At 43.6% G+C, this 25,439-nt stretch overlaps 1 protein-coding gene across 6 annotated transcripts in view; it reads right to left on the bottom strand.

The window, feature by feature from the left end:
• Window positions 1-25,439, bottom strand: part of NUMB (NUMB endocytic adaptor protein) — a 283,524-nt gene that overhangs the window by 236,936 nt on the left and 21,149 nt on the right. The window contains exon 1 of one of the 6 annotated variants that reach the window (XM_029598698.1): window positions 16,687-16,711. The exons of the other annotated variants lie outside the window; for them this stretch is intronic. The gene's annotated coding sequence lies outside the window, so the exon portion shown is untranslated. Of the gene's footprint in view, window positions 1-16,686; window positions 16,712-25,439 lie in introns of those variants that run through there. 6 annotated transcript variants of the gene reach the window in all.

Raw genomic sequence — 25,439 nt, 5'->3', positions numbered from 1 at the left:
GATGTAGTCCTCACATATGGGTGATGTCACTGGACGGAGCCCTATCACGGAAAACTTTGTCAAAGTTTCTAGGAATTTTGACTGGCATACTGAGCCCACTGAGCATGCCCAGCATGCCATGATCCCTCGAGCCACAGGGGTCTCCCTTCAGTCTCGTTTGTAGCAATATGCGTTAGCAAAAAATAAAATAATAAAACGTTTCGGACCCAACTCCACGGGGTGGCAGGTGGGTTTCGTGAGGACTACATCCTGCTGTCCTGGGATAACACCTATTACAGGTAAGCAATTTTGCTTTATCCCAGGACAAGCAGGATGATAGTCCTCACATATGGGTGATTAGCAAGCTACAGGCTGAGTCATCTTTGTTTTGAACCAACAGCGTACAACTTGTGCAACAGGCACAACAACTGGTGTACTGCTGGAAAAAATGAAGCAGCCTGAAATCACAGCAGGATGGATGTGGAAGGAGTTGGAATCATACTGGAAATAAGTTCGTTAAGACAAATTGTCCAAAGGTTGAATCTTGTCATCCTTCCTTGTCTAGGCAGTAATGGGCTGCAAATGTGTGAAGAGAGCTCCATGTTGCAGCTTTGCAGATGTCAGCAATCGGTACGGAACGATAGAGCAATGGCAACCTCAGTAGCACACTAACTGAGTGCGCCTTTACTCGTCCCTGGAGAGAAAGGCCTGCTTTTTCATAGCAGAAGTCTATACAGTCTGCTAGCCAGTTAGAGAGGGTTTGTTTGCCCACTGCCATACCTGGTTTGTTTTGTCAAAAGAAACAAAGAGCTGGGTGGATTTCCTAGCAGGAGGAATGGAAAATGGTATCGATGGAGACTTGATTTTTGAAGGTTTCATCGATGATTTTTGTTTCTTTTTACCTAGCATCGATGGTATTGGAATTGGCATCGAAGGAATCGGTGCTGGAATCGGACGGCTCGATCCCGATAGACCCAACAGCCCTGGAATTGGCTGATCAGCATCGGAGGAGTCAGCTTCTGAAGAATCCGGAATCGGCACCGGTGGATCCGGATGCTTAAATCGGTGTCTTCGGCCTCGATGGCACCGGTTGAGTCGGCAAGGCACCAAGCAAAGAATCGAGCAGAGACTGTAACGGCTGAAGCATCGATGCCTCTGGAGTCTGTGGAGGCATGGGAACCGGCACCAGTGAATAGAGGTCATGGAGGGCATCGACTACTGCCTGGTGGATGAATCCATCCAGTTCTTCCCCAATAGCTGATGCAGACAGAGCAGCTATAGGGAGTGGCAAAGGAGGCAAAACTGGCTGCACCACAGGTCCCTGTGGGGGCTCAGTAACCGGCACCGATATCAGTGGAGATTACCTCGGTTCCGGAATCAATGGCATCGAAGTGTCTTTGATCCTGGGCTTTTTAGTTGGTGGGTCGATAGGAACTGAACTCACTCCCGGATCGGAATTGGCACTGGGCGGTTCCCGATGTTGGTGTTTTTCGCAGTGCTCTCTTTTTTCAAGTACCGATGCCGACTTTGTCAATGCCTTCGATGGAGTTGGGGGATAGTGGGTCCCCACTACCCCCATGCACCTGACGAGTTTTAAGGATTAACTTTTTTGTAACTCCTGCTGGTGATGACTGTATCGATGATGATGGAACTAGCTGGATACTGAAAAGGTGTTCCATTTTATCCAGACTGGCCCGTCTACCTTTGGAAGTCATTTCGGCACAATGGGGACATGGTGAAACATTATGTCCAGGGCCGAGGCATAGAACACACTCAATATGTGGATCGGTGATGGACATGATATGGGGAAATTAGGGTATTTTTTGAAGCCAGCTGCCATTGTGAAAGGCCGGACAGCCGTCGACGACCTGCGGTCACCGAAAAAATATGGGAACAGTATCGACCATAAATATAGATTTTGTCAACGATCGAGGGAAAACGTGATCCTGAGGCTGGGAGACCCTAATGAGGGAATTTTTCTGAGAAAAAATATTAAGTTTTTCCGTGAGAAAAAGTTGTGTGAAGACAAACAAGGCTCCTTCACCGCAAGGCTAACTGCAGTGCAGAAAAAAGAATGAAGAGAGACCCCTGTGGCTTGAGGGATCATGGCATGCTGGGCATGCTCAGTGGGCTCTGTGTGCCAGTCAAAAGTTTCTAGAAACTTTGGCAGAAAGTTTTCCGTGATAGGGCTCCATCCAGTGACGTCACCCATATGTGAAGACTACATCCTGCTTGTCCTGGGATAACAGATCCTTTAAGAAGTTCATATAGGAATCCCTCCTCTAAAGGGCAGTTAAACACATTAATAAGCATAATCCATTCAATGCTTTTTCTGCGAAGTGCTTGAGAAGCCATCAGTAGTAACACTTTCACTCCTTAGAAGTAGGTTAAAAAAAAAGAATTCTTACACAGCTGAGAGTAAATGGATTTATGGTCAAGTTATACATTTTTCACAGAATAGGGTTAAATTAAAAGAAATGATTCAGAATCTTAATTCTAGTAGGGCTTTTGCAAAAATTAGATTTAACTTTTCTGTATAATAGCTACAACAAAATCAATAACAACCTCAACTTGCCAGAGAAGTATAGAGAATTCCTAAATGTCAACAAGAAACTAACAATTTCATTACACCAACAGAGAAGGTAATAAAAAAAAAAAAAAACCCCACACAGAAACAATGATAAAATGTGCATGACACTGATGTATTTGAAAGAATTGAGAAATAAAAAATAAATAAATAACATATATGTTATGCCCTTATACCATATGCTTGAGTCTCCAATACAAATATGAAAAGGAGAAGGTGCCAATTTTGTCTGCAAAAGTGAGAAGCCATGTATCTATTTGTATGATTGCATATATCTGTTTCACAGATTTAAACCCAGATGACATTAAGGATAGATTCCAGACTCAAAAATGGCTTGGTTTCAGTATTTGGCTTGGCCTCAAAAATTTATACATAAACAAATGAAAACACTGAATTTTATTCACTGCTGACTAAGCAGCATTTACTGATGCCCAGGAATTTCCATCCAAAAGATGACAAAGTAAGGGAGTTGGGAACAGCCAAGAAGAGTGCAGTTAATTCAATTTAACATGCTGATCCTGGTTCTCTTTGTCATAATCTCTTGTTTTCCTTCTTTAGCCTTAAGAGTGGCTAATTAGTTTTGATGGTGATGCAACACATGGCACAGAATACTGTGAGTTTCCTTACCACACAAAATCTGTTAAAGCCGACACACTCAGGTCGATACAGTAACGTGCAGTTAAAGATTGCCCGTCTGTAACGTGCTGGGAGCGCACAATACAGACGAGTAAGGCGATTCAGCGATACAGTCTCCAGTTTCACGCGTCCCTAGCGCTTCCTAAAACAGACGCATAACCCTTTCCGCACCCAGCATGTAAATGAACGAAAAAGCTGTATAATGAAGGAATTAGCTATTCCCCTCCAATACTGTAACGGGCGCTGATACTATCTCCTCAGTAACCCGCTGTTTTGCCGCGGCCTTAACGTGTTAGTTTACCCCCTCCCCCTAGTAGGAGTTAGTGTAGTGTAGTGTAGTGTAAAAAACATTGCTTACCCGCCCTGGTCCCGTCCGGTCTCCGGTGTAGCCCCAGTCCGGTCTCCTGCAGCCCATCCGGTCCCCTCCTCCCGAAGCAAAAAAAAACAAAAAACGAAAAAGTAGCAAGGCTCGGGCCTGCTACGGTAGTCCCTTCTCCCTTCCTCCCGATTTCGCACGGCCATTCATCCAGGCAGAGGGAACCGGTGGCGAAAACGGCCCACAGTTCCCTCTGCCTGGATGAATGCACGGCCACGACAGTGAAGGAATGGCCGTGCGATTTCAGCGCTGAAGGCAGTCACATGCCGTGACGTCACGGCATGTGACTGCCTTCAGCGCTGAAATCGCACGGCCATTCATCCAGGCAGAGGGAACCGGTGGCGAAAACGGCCCACGGTTCCCTCTGCCTGGATGAATGCACGACCACCCGGCTCCCTCCGCCTGAATTAATGCGCGCCTGTGCGACCCGGCCTCGTTTGAACACGCGCCCACCCGCCCCCCGGATCCCACTGCCGCGCCCGCCCAATCGAACACGCGCCTACCCGCCCGCGGCCTCGATCGAATACCTGGCTCCCGCCGCCGCCCGCCTGGACCCACGCCGCTGCCTGGATGACCGCATGAAAGTGACAGGTATTTAAAATTTTATTTTTTTTTTATAACACTCAGGTTTTTACATATTTTTGGTTTTTTGTTTTTTTTTTACACTTCCTGGTGCCTGTCATTTCAAATGTCATTTGAAATGACAGGTACCAGCGCACCCAGGTTACTGTATAGGCGCTGTATTAAGCGCCTATACAGTAATATGGGTTACGCGGGCATAACCCTTCCCTAACGCTTTAAAGCCGCGGCATGCATTTGCATGCGATTAGAAGAGAGTATCGGGGAGTTAGTGAAGAGAACTGTGCGTGCGGGGAGGAAGGGTGCGCCTGACACTGCCGCACTGTTTCTACCGCGGCCTTACTGTATCGACCTGACTGTTTGCTGTGTTAAGTGTAACCACATTCCACTATTTTCCCCTTGGACACAAAGGCACAGCTGGGAACTGAGTGGCTATCATGCACCCCATGGAACTCCCAAGGTTCTTCAGATGAGGGAAAAACATGTTTCCGGACCCTTAGGGCTATGGATATGGACTCTCTTTACTTCCAGTAAAAGAAACCCCAAATTACCTATGTGAAAATATACTGAGATATTTGTGGAACAGAAGCAATTTGGTAAAATGTACTTCTGGTAACATCCATGGCCATCCACAGTATCCCAGCCCTGTGAGATGGGCTGAAAGGGTGGTCTTTTAACTGTATTTAAGAGTTCCTGGAAAATGTTAGTTGAGAACTTGGGGGAAGGGATGCCTTATGAAATGTTAGTGCTATTCTCAAAAGACTGTGTGTCATACTTGTTCTCTCCCAGGTCTGCTGCAGACTAAATTTTCCCCCCATTTCTTAACAACTTTTACACTCAAAGGTAAAAGTTATGAACAACATAAGAAGTTGCCATACTGGATCAGATCAAGGGTCCATCAAGCCCAGTATCCTATTTCCAATAGTGGCCAATACAGGATACAAGTACTTCACAAATTTCCAAACAGTAAATAAATCCCATGCTACTAATGCCAGTAATAAGCAGTGGCTATTGCCTAAAGATGCTCATTTTAAGGAATTTAAATCTACATGTAAATGTTCAGCTGTTGTCATCTGTTTGCGAGCAATTTTGGATGTCTTATCTCGACTGGGAGCAGGTCATCCAGAAACCTACTCATAAGTTTGGTCACATGCTTGACTTGGTCTTTCTAAATTCTGTGATTCTATCTATACATTCTGTTGATTTTGTTATTAAATTAGGTCTTACCATCCTCTGTTAACCCTTGAGGGAATTGCTACTACTCATAAGCTCACAAGGCAGCCATTTTTTAAAAGGAGTAATAGAGCTTGCTCATATCTGCAATTTGCTGGCTCTTGATTTGGACAGGAATTAATCTTGCGTGGGACACAACAAGGTGCTTGACCGAGGTGCCCACCTCAAGGTTAGTAAACAATGTTAAAGAATAACAATTGGTTTACTCCTGGATCTTTGTTTTGCTAGGCATATACTATGTAAATGCGAATGGCACTGGTGGCGTATTCGGACCTCAGAGGCACTCCAGACATATTAAGCTAACCTTGAAAATTATAGGATTTTGATTAATGAGGCAAAGAAGTCTTTTTGCCTTGCAATTCCATTCTGCATGTAATAATCTGAGAGAGTTCTTTAAACTTGTACAGAATTTGACTAGATCTCCTGAGGTTTTCCCATGAAAAAGCAGATAGCCTTGAAAGGTTCTGTTGTGATAAGAACATGCCATACTGGGTCAGACCAAGGATCTATGAAGCCCAGCATCCTGTTTCCAACAGTGGCCAATCCAGGCCATAAGAACCTAGCAAGTACCCAAAAACTAAGTCTATTCCATGTTACTGTTGCTAGTAATAGCAGTGGCTATTTTCTAAGCCAACTTAATAGCAGGTAATGGACTTCTCCTCCAAGAACTTATCCAATCCTTTTTTAAACACAGCTATACTAACTGCACTAACCACATCCTCTGGCAACAAATTCCAGAATTTAATTGTGCACCGAGTAAAAAAGAACTTTCTCCGATTAGTTTTAAATGTGCCACATGCTAACTTCATGGAGTGCCCCCTAGTCAATTATCCGAAAGAATAAATAACTGATTCACATCTACCCGTTATAGACCTCTCATGATTTTAAACACCTCTATCATATCCCCCCTCAGCCATCTCTTCTCCAAGCTGAAAAGTCCTAACCTCTTTAGTCTTTCCTCATAGGGGAGATGTTCCATTCCCCTTATCATTCTGGTCGCCCTTCTCTGTACCTTCTCCATCGCAATTATATCTTTTTTGAGATGCGGCGACCAGAATTGTACACAGTATTCAAAGTGCGGTCTCACCATGGAGCGATACAGAGGCATTATGACATTTTCCGTTTTATTCAGCAATCCCTTTCTAATTCCCAACATTGTTTGCTTTTTTGACTGCCGCAGCACACTGAGCCGATGATTTCAATGTGTTATCCATGATTTTCAAAGATATTTTCATCACAAAGATTGCCAATACTTCTGCAACATTTTCTTATGTAACACCTTGGTTTAATGAGTTGCCTGATAATCCTAGTGTGAAATGGTCCCGCTTTGAAATGGTTTCTGAATTTGAGATAACCAAGTTTATTTCTTTGATAAATTTATCACTTTGCCCACTGAATTTTTGCAATATTGTTTTAAAACACATACTAACAGATGTCAAAGCTAGTAATCAAAAGATGACCACATTTGCACACTGAACAAGTATACAGCCCCCGAGGCAGCCACGCTGTGGCAAAACTCGGCCAGAGTCAGGCTACTGTTATTCAATTTTTTATCAATAAATTTGTAAACATACTTGGACATCTGGCATCTATTATATTTTTGCCAACCTGACGGCTTTTATAGATCGCCTTCCTTCTTGCTTTTTGGGTCCCAGGCTTAGCTTCGTACTGCCTTAGTTGATGGAGAAGGGGCAAGGGTAGTTTCTTGACTCTTCTGGGTCCATTAATTTGGGCCCTGTAATTGCTGCACTGAGATTTGTTTTGGTTGCATGATTGGACAGGGCACTGAAGGGCATAAAATGAGAAGGAAAGGCATCGGTTGCCAGTAAAGGGCTGGGAACAGAGATTTCTCCTGTACTTTATTGGCTGCTGCATTAAGGTGCATAGGTACCCAATTTGGGATGGCAAGGAGGTTCCAACAGGTAGCAACAGAGCTTCCCGTGAAACATGTAGGGAAATGGCAATGGTCCTGACCCAAAACTGTGGCAGCAGAGAGTGGTGGGAGTCCCAAGAGGGAGGAGGGGGGTGTCGAGACAGCTGACGTTTGTTATGGGTAGGACAGTAATCGACTCAGCAGAGATGTGTTCATGCTCATATTCTCTTCCAGGGTCCATGGATTCAGACATGGACAGAGTCGGACCAGTTTCCAGCATGTGGAGACCATGGTTCTTAGGGGCCTGCAGGGAAAGACATGGATGCTTAATGTCGGCGCAGAGAGGGACAGCAGGAGTGAGTGATATGCCTTCTGCAGATGTTGCAGTGGGCCCATCGGGTAGAAGTGCTGTTGCCCACAGTACTAGCAGTGTTAGGACGAAAAGGGGAGGTACCAAAGCCAGCAGTTTGGGGCTTAGCCACAGGGCTGCATCAACAAGGCCTACTTCTGACTTGGGACACAGTACTGCTAGTGATAGGACAGCACAGAGGCCTCGTTAGCCTAATGTGTCAGACATCTCTGGGTTCACTCCCTGCCCGTTAGTGGTGTTGGTCAGCATTTGACTGCTGCCTTGGCTGAAGGAGAGGATAGTTTCGGTGATGGCCTGCCTTTGGGGGTGGCAAGTCAGGATTTCTCTGCCAGTGGTCAGTTTTGAGGACTGGGGAATTTGTAATGTGCCTGGAAGTGCTGGCAAGCTTAGGGTAGTTTTGGAGTGTAACCCTGAGCTAAAGATTGATTTCATAGTGAGTTTGGGATGATGGATGTTAGTGCTCAGAGTAATCATATACTGCTGAATTGGGGTGGGGGTGGAGGTGGAAGCACCAAGTCTTGGTATACTCTGTTTGCTTATGGGGACTATAGGGATGGGTATGCTACTTTGGATATGCTGCTTGAGTGTTTTTTTCACTGGATTAGAAGTCATACCATGGAGTGTGTATTGCCTAGTGTATCTTTTGCTTTTCCCTTACAGGTGCCTTTTCCATAGCAGGGATCCCAGGATGAGGTAGATAGCCCTGATGTATCTCATCAGGAACAATGGAGGAATAACACCAAAAGGATTATGCAGAAGAAGGGTCAGCATGGTCTGGATCTAGAAGGTGTTCCTCAGGCAGGATTGGAATGAAGGGAGTATGTAGGGCATCAGCCTGGTGAGTCAGTGTGATGCTGAACTTGCCTCTGTAGTGCTGCAGTCCTAGCCAGCAGTTCAGGGCACTGTGGCATCCGCCTTTCCAGCACCATGTGGTCCAATTTTCTCTGAGGTAGATGATTTGATAATGGTTGCTGAAGGCAGGGTGGGAATCAGTTCAGGTAGAGGATGTTTCAAAGAAAAAGGAATGGGGTAGTTTCAAACAAAGACAGCGTTGTGGGCATTCCAGATCTTCTGTTACATCCAAGCTTTTGTTCCCTTCCTTTTTCGTCCTTGTCTAGTTCTTCTCGGGTTAGGCCTTCTGAGGTACAGAAGAAAATGGATAAAAGTGAGGACAGGGGGAACTAGCACTGGTAGATTCTTCTGAGCTTTGAGAAGGTATGTCACTTTCTCTCAAGAATAAGGAGGAAGGAAGGCAAGAAGTGGAGTGGAGGGGTAGCCTAATGGTTAGAACAGCGGGCTACAAACAAGGGAAACCAAGATCCAAATCCCACTGCCACTTTTTGTGACTTTGGGCAAGTCACTTTATTCTCTATTGCCTCAGGTACAAACTTAGGGCTGGATTTTCTAAGGCTTTTCTCCCATTCTGTGGGAAAAATGCTTAATAAATGAGATTTATACCTGAGACAATGGAGGGTGAAGTGACTTACCAGAGATTACAAGGTGTGTCAGCAAGATTTCATCCTTGTCTTCCCTGGTTCTCAGCCTGTTGCTCTAGCCACTAAGCTACTCCCACACCGGTACACATGTCATTAGTAGCAGTTGGCATGCCATCCCACATACTGCTCCTCTTTCAACCCGGTGGAAGAAGGTACTTCAGTCATTAGGTCTCAATGATATCTGTCTAGTAAGATGACTACTCCAAGACTGTAAGCTCTCTCTAGGGATATGGAAATACCTACAGTACATGAATGTAATCTGCTTTGAAGTGCCGAAAAGCAGAATCTAAATAAATAAGAAGAAAATGAAGGACAAAGATTTCAGGAAATGCAAAAGAGGATTCCACAGACTTGAAAATTGGATTAGATGCTTCTTCCATTTAGCCAGCATGGTGGCACATCATCACACGTCTTCTTATGGGCCAATGTGGCCTATGCTGACACGATTCTGGCAACTAATAAAAAGATTACAAGGGTTGGGCGTGGTTTAACTATAATGAATGCTTCAGAGACAAAATGGAAGAGAATAAATTCATGTCATGGGGAATTCAGGATGTAGGTCTCTGGCTTACTCAAAATGATTTAAAGCAGCCAATCCCATATGATCTGGGGAAAATGCTTTATCAGTAGCAACTCAGCCTTTTCAAGGAGCTGCCACACTTAGCGGTGCAGCCAAGCTGTTGGATATATATCTGTTGATGGCATAACAGATCCAAGTGCAACATCCAGGACAGCAAATTTATATACTTATGCTCAGAGTGCAGGGCTAATCATCTGGTCAGCAAATGTCCCAAGTGACTTGGAAGGGGGAGGGCTTCTGAGAGTTCCAAGCAATGATCAGTTTGGGAGGGTTCAGTCACCAATTGTTGTGGCAGCTATGGAGCTGTGGCTGCAATACTACCCTAAAAAGGATGTGGCGGTCACTCTGTATAATGGTCTTACTTTTGGCTTCAAAATTCCGTACACTGGTTCTCTGGAGGCTGGTAGGAAAGAGAATCTCAACTCTGTGTCTAGTGCTGGAAAATAGTTCATGAGAAGCTTCAAGCTGAAATGGATGGTCAGGATTGCTGGGTCATTTTCTGAGTCTCCTTTTGAAAAAATGATTCTTTCATTAGTGGTGGCACCCAAAAAAGAACCCGGTAAATTCTGATTCATTATTTGTCCTTTCCTGAGGGAAGTTATGTCAATTTTGTACACCCAAGCAGCTATGCATGGTGCGCTATGTTTCTTTTGATTCCATAGTGTGGATGTCGCGTCATTGTGGTTAGGGAGCTCCAATGACTAAGGTGTACATCGAGTCCACTTTTCGCCTCTTACTTGTACATCAGATAGCTTTCCATTATATGGCTTTTCATTTTAGTGGCTATTATTTTGACAAGATTATGCCAATGGGTTGTTCTATTGCATGTGGCCATTTTGAAATGGTTAGCACGTGTGTATTGGGTAGCAGTTCAAGTGACCAAATTGCCTAACATCATGCATCTGGATAAATTTTCTGTCTGTGGGTCGAGCAGCTTCAGGGGCTTGTGGAAGATCTTGCATAGGTTTTTTAAATTGCTTCTACTTTAGCATACCTTTGATTGGCACAAGGAGGGCCTGTGTAACAGATTAGTGTTCTTGGGCATGGAGTTGGTGGATATAATATGCCAGTTATTTATGGTCAAGGTTGATAAGCTGAGGGAATTGATTGATGGGGCTTTTCATAGCAAGAATCTGACCTTGCAGCAGATGCAGGTGGTCAGGATTTGAACTTTGCTTGCAGGGTATTCTGGAAGAGAAGATGTCAGGGGCATCAATCATGAGGGCAGAAGGGTCATCTTGGTTTTGAGGCCAGTGGACTTGTCCAGTATTTAATGCTTTGGAATTTTTTTGAGTGTTCGCCACTTGGACAGGACACTTTTTTAAAATTAAGTATCAGTTTGAGATGGTTACTGTAAAACACTGCTGACCATGGGATGCTGCACAGTGGAAGGTAGCCCGTACTCTCAAGGTCCTGAGTCCAGCATAGTCCTTGCCATCCTGGTCCTCTGATATATCCTGAAGCTTTGTCTAGATCCCTCACTAAATCAGTAGTTTTAAAGGCCCAGTGCACAGTCTTCTGAACTGGATCAGACTATTTGGGGGTATAGCAGGGCTAAGGCTAATCAGCAAATTGGTTCCTGGCTGCGTTTGCAAAGGAGAAGGCATATTAAATTTGTTTGGTCATGAGACGCCTCTTGTAGTCTCTTTAGGCCGGACAGGGTGCATTTGTCTTTCATTGGGAAAGATTTGCTGAACAACATCTTTCAGGAGGCCTTGGAGGATATTTTGCTTTAGGAATCCTAGGCCACATCTTTGGGGGTCATGGGATGGATTTTACCTTCCCCTACCTATGACAGATTGCTGAGCCTGGTTAATATTTACCACTGTGCTGACGGGTTAGTTGGCTTGGTTGGATAGTCCGCACTGAGAACACTATGTTCATTAGGAGCAACTGGGCGCAGTTGCACATGGGACTGCCTGTGGCCTGGAGGTGCATACATCTTACTGGGGTGTGGTTGATAGCCACTAGGACTTTGTGTACTGTCATATTTGGCTTGGGCTTGTTGATGTGCTGTGTTTTGAAATAAAGCTGCAGCTTGTTGATTCCCAAGCAGTTGGCTCCGATCATAAGTGTTTTGTAAAAGAGGCAGATACAAGGAGAAGCCAATGCCCTAGTTCCCTATGTTATCTTACAATTCTATGGGAAAAAAACATTATGAATAAATCAGGCCCCATACATTAGAAACAGTCCTTAAGAAAAAATTAAAACCTCCCTTTTTTTTTTTTTTCATTCCTCCACTTTCTAATTTCCCTCACTTAATCACATATTTTTGAGTTTTTCCTGCCCTCTCAAGTAAACCCTTCACTGGATCTCATTGACTCATTTTTACAAGCATACAATATACATGATTCATTTGCCACACCCAATTCCTTATTTTGATTCCACACTATTGCCAACTTCATATTAACATTATAGCACCTCTCTCACATCCCAAAATGTCTCAGTAACTAACTACATTCAATTTACCCCATTGTTACAAATATTTAATGTAACTCCAAGCATCTTACACACTTATCATTTTCAATTTTTGTAAATATGTTTTCATATCCCTCTCCTCCCCCTCCCCCCCTTTTTTCCTCCCCGCTTGATTTCTGGCTCTTCCTCAGAGCCCTATTTCTATTGTTTATTGTCCCCATGTTTCCCCCCTCCCTGTTCAATGTAATTTCATCCTTTCGTTATGATGCAAACCGATATGATGTGTATTTTAATGTCGGTATAAAAAAGCTTTCAAATAAATAATAAATAATTATCTCATCCTCATAATCTTTTAAAACTTATGCATACATTTTTACAACCCCTATAATTAAGGCTGAGAGAATTCCAAGTACCAGACCACTTTAGTACCTAAAACTCAGGGTCTGACATACAACAGAAGAGATGTCGAAGGATACCTGGTTTGATTCCCAAATCATGTCTTCCACTCCCCAGATCAGCTGGGGATGCTGCAGAGGCAATGCTCACAGCACCCTGGCAGTGTTCACAGCCCCTTGGAGGTAGACGGCTGTGGTCATCAATAGGAATGACACCTGGTGAATGAATTTAAAGCACAGGAACCCTAGTACATGGCTCCTGTCCGCAAGACCACTGCTGAAATGATCAGACTAGGGACAGAGGGAAGGTCTATTAAAATATAGGAAACAATTATTGGATAGTCACAAAGGAAAGCTCGAGACACCAAGATTCCTACTCTGGTTCCAACTGGGGAAAGGTAAGGAGAGGAGAGGTCCAGAGGAGCAAAACTGATGAGAGTGTATCATGGAAACAGCTGCCACTGGCAAGGCCAGCAAAAGGAAGTCACAATGACTGGCAGAGCCCAAGAGAGTTGTGGCAAAAGGAGAGACTAGAGGGTGTAGAAGAAGCTAGGCATGGGGTGGGGTGGGGGTGCTTGGAAGGGAAAACAGAAAAGCAAATAAGAACGGGCCGATACAATAAAACCCACGGGAGAGCCTGGGCGCCCGCTCTCCTGGGCGCACGATCAAGTATTTAAATGAGGGCCTGCGATAAAAGGAGGCGTTAGGGACACTAGCGCGTCCCTAGCGCCTCCTTTTTGACAAAAGCGGCGGCTGTCAGCGGGAAAGCAAAACAAAAAAAAAAAAAAAAAGACAAAACCGAAAAAAAAAAAAAAGAAAAAACACAGAAGAAAAACCTGCCCTGGCTCTTACGTTTTCAAAATATCTTCCCACCCCCTCACAATGTAGAGCATATTCCTATATTTAATCCTACTACATCATGCATTTTAAAGTCCTATCCTCCAAATTCTCAAACAAGACCCTGGCCATTAAAGTTCAATGCATTGCATTTAAATAAGAACATAACATTTGTCATACTAGGTCAGACCAAAGGTCTATCAAGCCCAGTATCCTGTTATCCCCCCAAAAAATCAATAGATTCCATGCTGTTTATAGCAGGAATAAGTAGTGAATTTCCCCAAGTCCACCTCAATAATGGTTTATGGACATTTCTTTCAGGAACTGGTCCAAACTTTTTTTAAACCCAGTTAAACTAACAGTTTTTACCACATCCTCCTGCAATGAATTTCAGAGTTTAATTATGCATTGAATAAAAAAATATTTGCTCCTATTTGTCTTACATGTTATCTAGCAACTTTATGCATGTCTCCTAGTTTCTGAAATTTGTGAAAGAGTAAACAACCAATTTGCATTTACCCATTCCACTCCACTCATTCTTTTATAAACTTCTATCATATCTCCCCTCATCATCTCTTCTCCAAGATGAAGTACCCTAACCTCTCTAGCCTTTCCTCATAGGGGAATCATTCCATCCCCTTTGTCATTCTGAACATCCTTCTCTGTACCTTTTCTAATTCTACTATATATTTTTTTGAAATGCAGTAACCAGAATTGCACACATTATGATATCCTCTGTTTTATTCACCATTTTTTCCTAATAATTCTCATATTCTATTTGCTTTTCTTGGCTACCGCACACTGAGAAGAGGCTTTCAACATATTATCCATGAAGATGCCTAGATCCTTTTCCTGGATGGTAGCTCCAAATGTGAAATCCTGCATAATTAGCTATAACTTGGGTTGCTCTTCCTGATGTGCATCACTTTGTATTTGTCTACATTAAATATCATCTGCCATTTGGATGCCCACTCTCCCAGTCTCACACGATCCTCTTGCAATTTCTCACAATCCTCTTGTGAATTACAAAATTATTTAAAGTAGTTATCAGCAAAATTTGATTACCTCATTGTTCCCATCTATAATTGATTATAAATATGTAAAAACACAGTGGACCCAGTACAGATCATTGGGACATTCCACTTTTCACCTTTCTCCATTGAGAAAATTGATCATTTAGCCCTATTTCTGTTTTCTATCTTTTAACCAGCTCCCAAGCCACAACAGAATATTGCCTACTATCCCATGACTTTTAAATTTCCTCAAGAGTCTCTCATGAGATACTTTGTCAAACACTTTTAAAAATCCAGATATACTATATCAATTGGCTTATCTTTATCTACATATTTCTTCACACCTTCAAAAAAAATGTGTAGATTGGTGAGGCACGATTTCCCTTGGCTAAATCCATGTTGACTTTGTCCCATTAAACTATGACTATATGCTCAGTAAATTAGTTCCTTATAACCATTTTTCCCCAGTACTGATATTAGGCTCACCAGTCTATAGTTTCCTAGATGACCCCTAGAACCCTTTTAAAAAATTGGCATTACTTTGGCCACTTTCCAATCTTCAGGTAAGAACATAAGAAGCTGCCATACTAGGTCAGACCAAGGGTCCATCAAGCCCAGAATTTCCAATGGGGGCCAAAGTCACAAGTACCTAGGTCACAAGATCCAAACAGTAAACTGCTATCATGCAGTGATAAGTAGTGGCAATTTCTTAAGTCTAGGAATGTCCAAATGGTTATTTATTCTTTCAAAAAGTATAAAAAATAGAGGGCACTCCATGAAGTTATATGTAACACATTCAAAATAAATTGGAGAAAATTCTCTCTCACTCAATGCACAATTAGGCTCTTGAATTCATTACTGGAAGATGTGGTTAAGGCAGTTAGCATAGCTGGTTTTAAAAAAGGTTTACCCGCTCTATTCTACTCATGATTTTATAGGCTTCTATTATATCTCCCCATCAGATGTCTCTGAACAGAACCAACCTCTTTAGCTTTCCTCGTAAGGGAGCCGTTCCATCCCTTTTATCACTCCTCCCTGAATCTTTTCAAATGAAACTATATATTTCATGAGATACAGCAACCAGAACTCTACACAGTACTCTAAATGAACCCTTCACCATGGAGCTATACAGGGGCACTATGACATTTGCCATTTTATTCTCCATTCCTTTCCTAACAAATCCTAAACATTCTATTTGCTTTTTTTTTTTTTTTTTAAATCTGCCACCACACATTGAATTCACACACTAGATTTCAAAGTATTGTCCACTATGAAGCCCAGGTCCTTTTCCTGTGCAGCAACTCCTAATATGGAACCTATCATCATAGATGAATTTAACGATAGTTTATAGATTATTAATAGTAGGTCTGCAATTTCATTTTTCAGTTCTTTCAGCACTTATGTATACTGTCTGATCTAAGTGATTTGCTACTCTTTACTTTTGTCAATTTGGCCTATTACATCTTCCAGGCTCAGTAAAATTTGTTTTAGTTCCTCTGAATCATCACCTTTGGCATAAGTATCCACCTTCCACCTTCCTCAGTAAAGCAAAGAATTAATCTCAATGCTATGGACTGTCCTCCCTTAGTGCCCCTTTTACCCTTCAATCATCTAATGTTTCAACTGACTTCCTTACAGCTCTTTGCTCTGAATGTACCTGAAATGCTTTACATCTAACGTGCCAGTGCTTATGCCGTTTCCTTCATTCCGATCCCTTTTCCATTTTTTTGAAAGATATTCTTTTGACTAGAATAGCCTCTCACACCGCAACTTTTTTAAATGCATGGAATACATCTGATCTGGGATTTCAAGATAGTATTTTTAAACATCATCCATGCCAGATATAAACATCATCCATGCCCGATATAAACTCTTAGCCTTTGAAATTATTTCTTTAATTTTTTTCCTAACCATTTTCCTCATTTTATCATAGTCTCCCCTTTTGAAAGTTAAATGCTACCGCAGTAATTTCCCTAATGTCCTCCCCTCCAGTTATCAAGTCTAATTTGATCATGTTATGATCACTACTGCCAAGAGACCCCAACAAAACCTCTTAACCAAATCATGTATTCCATAACTCCCCCTCTAGAAGGTGTAATGCTATTACAGACTAACATGGCCTCTTCTCAAAGGTGTGTCATTAAAATTTGTCACAATTACTTTACATTAAAAAGAATGTAAGAACATAAACATACTCCAGACAGACAATCTCCATATTTTCCATTAAAGCCATAGATAATTCTTAAAACTGGTTTAGTTCACATTTTTTAAAAGTTAAATTATATACTGCCACGTATCTGCAATATTTCCATACCTTGTCCTTGCAAGTCTTCAGACCTTTATACATTTTTCATATACCTCTGTCTAAAAAATACAAATCAAAATACATTAAAGTAGGAATTTGCATCACTGCTCTACACAACATACTGTATTCACTCATTGTGAAAAACCAATTACAGAAATATTCCAAGAAAAATTAAGAATAAAACCAAAATGTTTTGATTAAACAAGTCTTCACACCCTTTTTCACAGCAAACCCAAATTAACTCTGGTTCAAAAACCTGTCTTAAAAAGGCCCATAATAGGTTTAACAAATTCACTTCATACAAAGAGTTAATTCGAATACTCCATACAACAAGCTGTTTGTTGTATGAAGTGAATTTGAAGCAAAGATCAAAACATGACAAAGAGCTGCCGGAAGAAATCAGGGATTACGTTATTCAAAGAAGAATAGATTAGGGGAAGGCTATAATAAAATTTCAATGTGTTTAGATATCTCTTGGGACACTGTCAGGTCCATCATTGTAATGTGAAAACAGTTTAGTACCAAGACACTGCAACGTGATTGTCCCTCCAAAAGTCAGTAACTTTGGGTTAAAGCAACTGCAGTAGCAGGTCACTATAAGGCCTAAGATTACTTAAAAAACTACAGAGGTCTCTGGCTAAGACTGGGAAAAATGCCAACTGTTCAACAATTTCAAAATGACTCCACAAATACAGCGTGAACGGAAGAATGGCAAGAAGGAAGCCACTTCTAAAGAAAATCTATGTGAAGTGCTGCATAGCATTTTAAGAGAAACAATTGGAGGACACTGCACACATGTGAGAGGTTTTGTGGTCTGATGAAACCAAAGTCAAAAGGGGCTCCCACTATGTATTAAGTCAAGGGGGGGGGGGGGGGGTGAAACTTATGCAATCAAGACTTTTCTTTTAATATTAATTACTTTTGGAATATTCCCATAATTTTTCTTTGATATTAAAAGTGTAGAGTATGTTGAGTAGATCAGTGAAAACTTCCTACTTTAAAAAATACAAATTAAGATGCATTACACAGCAGAACGTGAAAACCGTTCAACGGTTTGAATATTTTTCCAAAGCACTGTATAAAAGCGTCATATGAACCAACTCACAGTAATTCTTCCTAAGTTTCTCAGGTGCTCACAAATTTTCTGCAATTAGTCTCACTATAATCAAGAATCTTACTTAAGTCCAAACTCTTAGAATCTTGTTTGCGATTACAACAATGCAAATAATTAAAAAAATCTGCAGTGTCTCTTAGCAGGAATACAGTACATTAAATTCTGTCTCACCTCGGTATTCTCAATTTGTCTGCTTCTTCTGCACATATGAATCACCCAGTATTAATTTTGTTTTCTGAAAGATCCATGTAACCTAGTATTTCCCCAGGATCCTCAATGTTTTGTTCTTATTGTTCACATGTCAATCCAAACCTTGCTTTCATATTTGTCTCTCTTTTCTGTGCTGTGACATTATAAGAAGCCAAATCCATACACTCTTTCATTCTCAAAATTCTTCATAAAATATATTTCCAGTAGCTTTGGCAGAAATGTCTCCATAAATTTCACCGAATCATCACTTTCCATTCCCTCTGAAATGCCCAAAATTCTCAAATGGGAAACAGAAACAATTATTTGCATATTTAAAGTCCCTTTTTTATGATTGCTGGGGGAAGGAGTGTGAGAGTTTAGAAAGGGACATGGTGGGACCCAATAATTTTTCCTCTCTCTTACAATTCAGTCTGAACCAGGGCTGGAATTCTGGCACCATGAGCCTTCATTCACGACTAGCCAGGAATTTTTCTCATTTTAATAAGGCTTCTCTCTCACTTTCCTAGTCTGGTCAATGCAGCAATGGCCCTAGGGTTCCTTCCAGAGCTTTGTATGTCGGGCTCTAAATCCACCCAATAGGTGTCTTTTTAATGCCCATGACTAGGGGACGTGCATTAGTATTAGACACCATACATGAACTTTAAGCCATGTGCACTACAATTAACTTTTGAAAATGAAATAATCCTGCACCTATATCGTTTGAGTTTCCTCCCTCGCTCCTGGGGCACCGGTCGCCTTGTCACTTCTTGATTCTGGCTGTTTCTCTGCACTCCCCCAGGACTAGGGTTGCTAATTTTTCCACAAATCATGACTGGAAATGTCCATCTTGAGAACCAGGGGAAGGGAGGGGGGAGGAGGCAGGGTACACTCGCACAGTTAGATAAACGTGCATGTTAAATAATAAAGTTGTTTCCTGGCATTTGGTATGTGTCTGGTTAATTTATTTCTACTTAATACTGGGAACGGAGGAGGAAGAGCGAGAGAATGAGGTAAGGAAGGTTAACTGAGGAATGATAAAGGAGAGCTCTGACAAGGGAGACAAAAATGAGATCTCAGGGAGGAACAGGGCTTTTAGGGATGGAGGAACAGATTGGAGAGGATAGTGGGAATAAGGGCGCACAGGGAAAAAAAAATTGCAAGGAGAGAAAGACTGGGGAATTAGAGATAAGAAAGAAGGTATAACCCACATTCTCTCGGTGCCGATACCTTCTCCAACTCATACCTCACAAAAACATGCCTTCCCATCCTTTCACATCTCTTCCCACCCCCTCACGCATCCTCTCCCACCCTTCAATCAATCCATTCTACCTTGCTCTGGACCCTACAATGTTTCTTACGTTTACCAATTAATGCTAAGGTTTGAGTTTTTTGCACAATTCTCCCTAGTTGGCTCTGACTGCGGAAGCCAGCAAAACAAGAGGAAATGGCAGTGGCAATAGCAACCCAGAGCAGTGAGAAAGTCGAGGGAGGGAGGGAGGCAATGGCGGTAGCAGCACAACTTTGCAGAGTTGCAGTGGCAGGGCCGAAGCAGGGACATTGTCACGGTGAGTTACAGCAGGAAGGGAGGAGGCATCATGATGGTAGCTGCAACAAGGCAAGCAGCTCCACAGAGTCACCAGAAGAGTGAAAAGAGGTGGTAGCGCTAGAAGAGAGCAAACAAGAGGGGAGAAAATAACTAGCAGTGGAAACACTCCATGCAGATTCACACACGTCTCCGCTTTGACTTCTTCTGTGGCTGTGCCACCCACCTAAAGAACAAGCACCTCATTTGTGTGCCAGTTGGCCAGGAACTTCTGGTTTGGGTATACTGGGGCAGAGGGGGGTGGTACTGGCATGCACCCCTCTCACCTCTCTCTTCCTTGTTTGGTCTCGCTATGTCCTGGGCACAACTGGCGGAGCAGAGCCAGTCTGAACAAGGACAACAGCCTGGATTATGTTCAGCATGTGTACTGCTGCCGGACCTAGGTAGGCCTTGTAGCACCGCATCCCCAAATTATGCTATCCTAGGAAGCTGCCTAGTCTGCCTAGTGCTCGGGTCAGCCCTTACCTTATCTCCCCTCCCAGCCAGAGACTGTAGATGCCTGAAGTTCCTTTTTAATTCAGCAATCATTTTTACTTTGTCATGTGGCAGTGTTAGAATATCTTGCAACAAAAAAGTACACTGTCTTTTGAAAGAAGAATTGTGCTATAGGGGAAGTCTTTTCCATTGGCAGTAAAGGAGTAGCCTAGTGGTTAGAGCAGCAGACTATGGACTAGGGAAGCCAGGGTTCAAATCTTGCTGACACTCTTGTGACCTGGGGCAAGTCACTTTACCCTCCATTTCTTCAGGCACAAATTGAGATTATAAACCCTCAGGGGATAGGGAATTATCTACAGTACCTGAATGTGATCTGCTATGAGGAAAGTGTTAGGAATTGTGGGCCCTTGGCCCAAGGTGAGGGTTGGTACCAGCTGTGGGGAGGAGCCCCACAGGTCCCCACCGTTGGGAGGCGAGGTCAGCTGTGGTAGGAGATTCAGTAGTGTAAAGGAATGGAGCATCCTCCGTCACAGCCACGTGATCGTAGGTGCAGTAAAGGGAGTACTGTGTGGGATCCCGAGGAGCGGGGTGAGAGACAAAGTTCTGGGAGAGCCCACAGTGTAGTCGCTGAATTGGAGAGGCACGTACCAGAGCAGGAATCTCCGAGAGAAAGAAGCGCTGGGCAGGCCATGAGGAGCAGGGAGCGCGAGACAGGAACTTCTGGAGGTCCACAGCGGAGAATGCCCTGAGGGGCGGGGCTGCGCAGCAAGAGAGGCCCTGGTGCGGTGATGTAGGCCAAACCGCGGAGCGGGGAAGCCCGGGTGAATCTCTGCAGTAGTGATGAAAGCAACCCCGGGGAGCGGGGCTGCGCCCGATGGAAACTCAGAGAGAAACGAGAGCACTGCCCCGAAGAGCGGAGGTGCTGAGTAGAGTCACTGAAACAGAACTGAAGCGCTGCCCCGAGGAGCGAGGAAGTGCAGACACAGTCTCTAATGTAGAACGTAGGCACTGCCCCGAGGAGCGGGGAAGCACAGGTCCAGACTCCAAGCAGAAGGTGGTTCCAAGGATGACCCTGGGGAGCAGGGAGGCCGGTAGGCAGAAGCTCTGGGAGACGCAGGGCTAACCCGAGGAGCGGGGGAAGCCAGGAGACAGAGTCTCACACAAGAGCGCAGCAGGGCCCCCGAGGAGCGGGAATCTGAGCAGAGTCCAGAGGCAGGGAAAACTGATACAGGAACCACGGATCCAAGAAGCCAGGAGCAGGTATCAGTAGCGAAGGAACTCGTTGCCAAGTCAGCTAGCAAGGGGCGAAGGCGTGCTTAAGAATCCTGGCCTGGTGATGTCATTAGCTGGGGATGCCCAAGGTTCCCGCCCTTGGGTCTTCAAAGGAGAGGCTGATGGCGTGCGCATGCACGTCTAGGAAGGCCCGGAGCTGGCGTGGGTGGTGGCGGCGTCCCGGACGCCATGAGAAGCCCTGGAAACCCGGAGGAATGTGGCGGTAGCGGCTGGGCTCAGCCATGAGTAGGCCCAGAGACGAGAGTTGAGCTGTACATGAGGTGATTTGCATCGGTCGCAGCTAAAGAGATTAGGACTGTTCAGCTTGGAGAAGAGACGGCTGAGTGGGGATATGACAGAGGTGTTTAAAATTATGAGAGGCTAGAACGGGTAAATGTGAATCGGTTATTTACTCTTACAGATAATAGAAGGACTAGGGGGCACTCCATGAAGTTAGCATGGGGCACATTTAAAACTAATCTGAGAAATTTCTTTTTCACTCAATGCAAAATTAAACTCTGGAATTTGTTGCTAGGGGATGTGGTTAGTGCATTTAGTGTGGCTGGGTTTAAAAAAGGTTTGGGTAAGTTCTTGAAGGAGAAGTCCATTACCTGTTTTATTAATCAAGTAGACTTAGAATACAGCCACTGCTATTATTAGCATTAGTAGCATAGGATCTACTTAGTATTTGGGTATTTACCAGGTACTTGTAGCCTGGATTGGCCACTGTTGGAAACAGGATGCTAGGTTTGATGAACCCTTGGTCTGACCCAGTATGGCAATTACTTATGTTCTAGTTGCACATGATTCGATCATTGGTGCCTACAGGGATTATAGTTCCTTCATGATCATGGTCAAGGAGTTTTACGTTTTCTTGCCAGAGCCATGTACTGTGGTGATGGAAAGTCCTGACTGGATCATTTCACACTGTGTGATACTGAAATAATAAAAAAAAAAAAAAATCACTTTCAATCTGCTTAATATATTACTGACCATATTCTAGCAACACTGTCCTGGGAGAGCCCAAACCAATCAGATCATAAAAGCCAACAAGGGGCAGGCCTGGCTGATACCGGAATAGGAGACCATTGCAATATTGTGATCAGTCTAATAGGTAAGATAACTAATGGCCATTACATTTAGCGCTTGGGATAAGCATTTGGAAGAAAAGCAACTGCATTTTACCGATTTTTAGCTTATTCAGAGCAGTAGTTTTCAATCCAGCCCTCAGCACACACCCAGCCAGTCAGGTTTTCAGGATATCCACAATGAATATGTGCAAGATATATTTGCATAGAATGGAGGCAGTGCATGCAAATCTCTCTCATACATAGTGATTTAGAGATCCTATATACAATCAAGGCACTGGTATCTGAGACGAGCCCTAACCCAAATGGCTTTCAGCTAGATTTCTATAAATGTTTTTAGTCAGAGTATGTTCCTCTTTCACTAGCCGTTCAATTTCAGGGGCCGGGGGGGGGGGGGGGGGGAGAACACTGCTATTCCCTTCTACCAGCAGGCTCCCAGATGCCTCAACGACGTTGATTTTTAAGAAGGGAAAAGATCCTTAGACTTCAACGGATTATGCAAGAAAACATCTCATTCCAGGTTTGCTTCTCTCAGATGCACATGAAGCCTTTAATAGGATATCTTGATGGTATCATTTTGTACTAGTTGAACATTTTGAATTCTCTAAGGAGTTTTTTTTATGTTCTAGTCCTAGTGCCAGAGTTGTTATAAACAGCTGGTATTCAACTGGGCACTAGACAGGGCTACCCCTTGTTTCTATTGCTCTTTAATATAGCCCTAGAGTCCCTTGCACAGAAGATTAGGAAATCTTGTGAAAATTCTTGGGTTCCAGTTAGGGGGATTCTTGTGAAAAGATTGCTTTATATGCTAACAAGCCGTTAAGCCCGTTAAAACGGGCTACATCCCTCTGTCTCTCACCTCCCCCTCTTTCTCTCTCCCCTCACTCTTCACCACCCCCTCCCTCACCCACTCCTCCCCACCCTCCCTCTCCTATCACTCAGTCCCTCCCTCCCACTCAGTCTCACTCACTCCCTCCCCCCTCTCTCCCTCCCTCTCACTCACTCAGTCCCACTCACTCTCACTCAGTCCCAACTCCCTCCGTCCTCTCCCTCAAGTCCCACTCCCTCCCTCCTCTCCCTCAGTCCCACTCCCTCCCTCCCTCTCTCTCCATCAGTCCCACTCCCTCCCTCAGTCCCTCCCCCTCACTCCCTCCCTCCCACTCAGTCACTCCCTCCCACTCAGTCACTCCCTCCCTCCCACTCAGTCACTCCCCCCCCCCTCCCTCTCACTCACTCAGTCCCACTCACTCTCCCTCAGTCCCACTCCCTCCCTCTCTCTCCCAGTCCCCACTCCCTCCCTCAGTCCCCCTCACTCCCTCACTCAGTCCCACTCCCTCCCTCTCACTCAGTCCCTCCCCCTCACTCAATCCCTCCCTCTCACTCAGTCACTCCCTCCCACTCTCTCTCTCTGTCCCTCCCTCCCACTCAGTCCGTCCCTCCCTCTCAGTCCGTCCCTCCCTCTCTCTCTCTTCTCCCTCCCTCGCCGTCGCTCGCTACCGCCGTCGCCGCCGCCGCCCGCTGCTGCCACTGGACGCCGCCATTTTTTTTTCTTTCTGAAGCTGCCTCAGAGCGACGTGCTCGCCCTGCACATGCGCGGTAGAGCTGGTCTCTACTGCGCATTTGCGGGCCGTCGGTCACAGGCCATTTATAAGGTAGATGACATTTATTTTTTTTATTTTTTGTTTTTTTAAAATTGTATAGCCAGGTCCATAAAAGCTTTCTGTATTTTGCCTTAGCAATACAACCCCTTGGCAGGTTATGTAATTAACAATACTAAATCTGTAATGGACATGCAGATTACCTGGTCACATAAGGGGTTTCCAAGTAACTAGTTCTTCAATTAATTATCTGAGTCTCAATGGATCAGCAAATTTAGCTTAACTATTTACCCTTAATTCTCCATACCCTATTCAGAAGCTGAAATCGGAGCTGGCCTAATGGACACCACTGCCTCTCTCCGTTAGGGAGGGTGTCATTTGTAAAAATAGTGGTTCTTCCAAATCTACTTTACTTGTTTCAAAATTTGCTTTGTACTATATCCCCAAAGGTTTTTACTTCTGTCAGGGGAGCTAATTTGTTTTTTATGGCGCAAAAAGACCCCCACAATCAAACTCTACAACATGGAGCTGTACAAGGACTATGGGGGCCTAGTTATTACTAATTTATATTTATCTGCTTGGTGGGTGAAAATTAGGGGACAGATTAGCGGGGACCTTTTGACTTATTCTTGGGTGGCTCTAGAGGAATTAGAATCTCAGGGTCATGGTTTGATTGCATTAGTGGGGCACCTTTCTTCATTTAAGACACTGGCCAAGCTTGGAGAACTAGTTCAATTTTGTCCCATACGATTAAAACTTGGTCATTGGTTCATAAACATCTAAAATGTCTTAAATTAGATTGGGGGGGGGGGGGGGTTCTTCTCTCTCTTCCCTACCAAATAAATCTCTCACCAGTTACTTTCTCTTTGGTCTCCAAGGGATGGGAAAAATGTGGGCTACAATTTTTAAGGCAGATTTGGAAAAAGGATATTTTTAAATCTTTTGATGAGTTTAAGGAAGAATTTCATATTTCCCCAACACACTCGCTTCTTGTATCAGCTCCGCAGAGATATTTTTCGCACCAGAAGGGATGCGAGTGTGTTCCGGAGTAAAAATGGTTTACAGAGAATTCTCCCCAAAAGGTCTCCAGCTAAGTTTCCCTCTCATTTTACGGGTACTTACGTGATCAGTTCTATGACATGGAGACCAATCGACAGCCGAATTAATGAGGTTTGAGACCAAGATGCAGAATGAAAGGGACAGATCCGAGAAATATATGGCTGGCTAATGATTTCATCTCTGACGCAGATGTATTTCAGGTCATCAAAACACAGACTGTGCTAAGAGAATGCAGATCATGTACAACATTCTTGAAACATAACACTGAAGATAAGTAAATGTTGCTCCTGGGGATAATGTCTTTTGAAGAAAAAGTGATTTTTAAGTATTGAGGAAATACAAGACTTTACTTCATTTCCCTATATTAATACATTTTTGATATGCTAATACAGTCACAGTAGATG

The sequence above is a fragment of the Rhinatrema bivittatum genome, chromosome 4, assembly GCF_901001135.1.
Source record: "Rhinatrema bivittatum chromosome 4, aRhiBiv1.1, whole genome shotgun sequence".
In the NCBI taxonomy this organism is placed as follows: domain Eukaryota; kingdom Metazoa; phylum Chordata; class Amphibia; order Gymnophiona; family Rhinatrematidae; genus Rhinatrema; species Rhinatrema bivittatum.
This window is presented reverse-complemented; position numbering and strand designations above follow the sequence as displayed.